General features: G+C 40.5%; 1 pseudogene; it reads right to left on the reverse strand.

Annotated features, from left to right (window-relative positions):
* Window positions 1-288: 288 nt before the first annotated feature.
* LOC132419811 (ADP-ribosylation factor 4 pseudogene) lies at window positions 289-831 on the reverse strand (annotated as a pseudogene).
* Between the last annotated feature and the right edge of the window lie 2510 nt (window positions 832-3341).

Here is a 3341-nt window from a genome sequence, read left to right on the forward strand (position 1 = left end):
TAAAGGTGTCACATTAGCTACGTCCAGGCATTTAGGCTTAAGGAAAGTAAAATTAAAAGAGGACACTTTTTTTTCCCCAAGAGAATCTCTTTAAAACCAAGCATATTGCTAAATGGCAACATTATACTTGGTAAACAATAATTGGCAACAAAATAAGTTAAAACGCTGTACTATTCTGCCCAAACCAGTCCCAGATACTGTTTAATAACCAAGATGCAAACTAATTTCGTTGTAACAAGCCTAGACCGATTCCATCAAACATGTCCTTGGTTAGATATCGAGTTTCATTTAACGTTTTGAAAGCTCATTTGACACCCAGTCAAGTCCCTCATACAGACCAGTTCCTTGTGTAGCACAAGTGGCTTGAACATACCATGTTCTGTTACAAAAAGACTGAGGACCTAATTTATCTGTCATTTCACTAATGGCCATAGCATTCGGCAAATCCTGTTTGCTTGCAAAAAGCAGAAACATGGCATCTCGCAGCTCATCTTCCTGAAGCATTTTCTGCAGCTCTTCTGCTCCTTCCTGAATTCTTTCACGATCATTGCTATCGACCACAAAAATAAGACCCTGGGTACTTTGGAAGTAATGCCTCCAGAGAGGCCTAATTTTATCTTGACCACCAACATCACATACTGTGAAACAAATGTTCTTATATTCTACTGTTTCCACATTAAAACCAATGATAGGAATGTTGGTGACTACCTCTCCTAACTTCAGTTTATACAGAATGGTCGTCTTGCCAGCAGCATCCAATCCAGCCATCAAAATGCACATCTGCTTCTTGCTGAAGAGACAGGAGAAGAGGGAGGAGATGGTGAAGGCCATGGTGGTAGTGGCACTTGCAAAGGGCAGGAGCAGAAGGGGTTTGGGGCGACCCCGGGCCTTCTTTCATGCTCCTGGCAAACTCAGGGAGGAAAGAGGAGCTGAGGGCCGCAGGGACGGCTCGCTAGCCGGTGTGTATGATGGAGCTCCCCTCTGGGACAGAAATTAGCAGGGTGATAACCTGCTCGACGACTCTAAAATACTGTTATCATGTGATCTATCAGTCTCACTCCTTGGTATTAACCCCAATGAGTCGGAAATTCATGCCCACACAAAAACCTGCACACAGGTATTTGTAACAGCTTTACTCATAATTGTCAAAACTTGGAAGCACCGAAATGTCCTTCAGTAGGTGAATGGATAAATAAACTGTGATACATCCAGACAATGGAATATTATTCAGTGCTAAAGAGAAAAGAGCTATCAAGCCACAAAAAGACATGAAGGAAACTTCACTGCATGTTACTTCGTGAAAGAAGCCAATCTGAAAAGCCTACACACCGTATAATTCCAACTCTATGATATTCCGGAAAAGACAGAACTATGAAGACAGTAAAAAGATCAGTGCTTGCCAGGGTTTGTTGGGGAGAAGGATGAATGGGTGGAGCACAGAGGCTTTTTAGGGCAGTGAAAGTATTCTACATAATACAGTAATGGTGGGTACGTGGCATTTTACATTTGCCTAAACGCATAGAATATACAACACAAACAGTGAACCCTAACGTAAACTGTGGGCTTTAGTTAATAATAACATATCAATATTGGTCCATCAACTGTAACAAACGTACCAGACTAATGCAAAATGCTAATCATTGGAGAAATTGGGGTTGGGAAGTGAGGGGAACTCTCTGTACTTTCTGCTCAATTTTTCTGTAAACCTAAAACGGCTTAACAGTTTTTAAAGTCTATTAACTAAAAAAAAACAAGAACATCAACAACATGGAAGTAATGACATTAAATGATTGGCAAGTCATCTTGGATCCTGAATTCAGTTGAACTGCATGTACTCAGGGACAGTCTATAAGCCGAAGGCAAAGCTAGACCCCCAAAGTGCTTCCTTGGTGAGTTTTCTGCTGTTTTCTTTAAGTTGCAGCCATGTCTGAACTCTGGTTTTGCCATTTCTCTACAACTTGCCCCGTTTGACAACTTGAACAATAGCAGCTCTCTTCTGGCCCAGCACTTACTAACAGGGGTTGCATCCTTATGCTGTTGGTATCGTATGCTGAGAAAATTACTAAACACATTTTTTTATCTTTCCCTTTACAAAAATAGAGCTGCATAAAGTGACATAGCAATCACTTTCACAATTAGGGAACTCGAGTAGTCGAGAAGCTAATCAATTACACTGTACAGTGCTCAAAGGGCTCAGAAATTTGCAGGACCGGATACCTCTGGAAGTAGGAGTAAAGGTAGATCTGGAAAGAGAAAGGTAGTGAAAGTCAGCTAAAGGAACAGTTAGACTCCACCACCCCCCCTACCGCCTCCCCGCCCCACCACCAACCATGCCCTCATCCATTTAGCTCAGCTAGGGAATAGCCCCTGCCTCACTCTGCAGAAAACTGTAGTTTTATTCTCTGGAGAGCACAAAACAAGTCCTAAGAAACACCAGACTCAGTTGAAGGCAGGGATTAAATGCTGGAAGTTGAAACATCCTGCTCTCTTCTCACACTTGGATTTCAGAATCCTAGAAACCATGCATGGCTTCTGGCAGGTTTCTATGGGGAATCTAACCAGTCTAAGAGGGGAAAAAAAACCTATTCAGTGAAGCCTCAGTTGACAAGTCTTTCACGCTGGCCTGATTATCCAATCATCTTTTTAGTGCCCTACACCTTGAGCAGAGCATATGAAGACAACATCATTAATTACCAAGGAAATGTAAATCAAAACCATAATGAGGTAACATTACATACCACTAGAATGACTAAAATTAAAAGACTGTTTATACTAAGTGTTGGTAAAGATGCAGAGCAATTAGAACTCTCATACATTGCTGATGGGAATGTAGAAACAGTGCAACCACTTTGGGAAAACAGTTTGACAGTTTTTTTCTATAAAGTTAAGAATATCCTTACCATAAACCCCAGCAATTCTACAACTTGGTATTTACCCAAGAGAAATGAAAACATTTGTCCATACAATACACTGTACACAAATATTCATAACTGCTTTATGCCTAATAGCTTCACCTGGAAACAAGCCAAATGTCCATCTCTAAATGAATGGATAAACAAATTGTGCTCTATTCATGTAATGGGATACTATTCAGCAATAAAAAAGGAAATAAACTACAGATTCACACATCATTAATGAATCTCAGAAACATTACACATGAAGTCATTTGTATGGAATTCTAGAGCAAGCAAAACTAATCTATTGTGGCATAAAGCAGATCACTGTTTGACTAAGGTTGGAGTTGGGGGAATAATGACTATAAAGGGTACGGGGGTGATGGAAATATTCTACATCTTGATTGTAGTGATGGTTACATGGGTATATACCCGTAAATACATGTT

The sequence above is a fragment of the Delphinus delphis genome, chromosome 2, assembly GCF_949987515.2.
Source record: "Delphinus delphis chromosome 2, mDelDel1.2, whole genome shotgun sequence".
Classification (NCBI taxonomy): domain Eukaryota; kingdom Metazoa; phylum Chordata; class Mammalia; order Artiodactyla; family Delphinidae; genus Delphinus; species Delphinus delphis.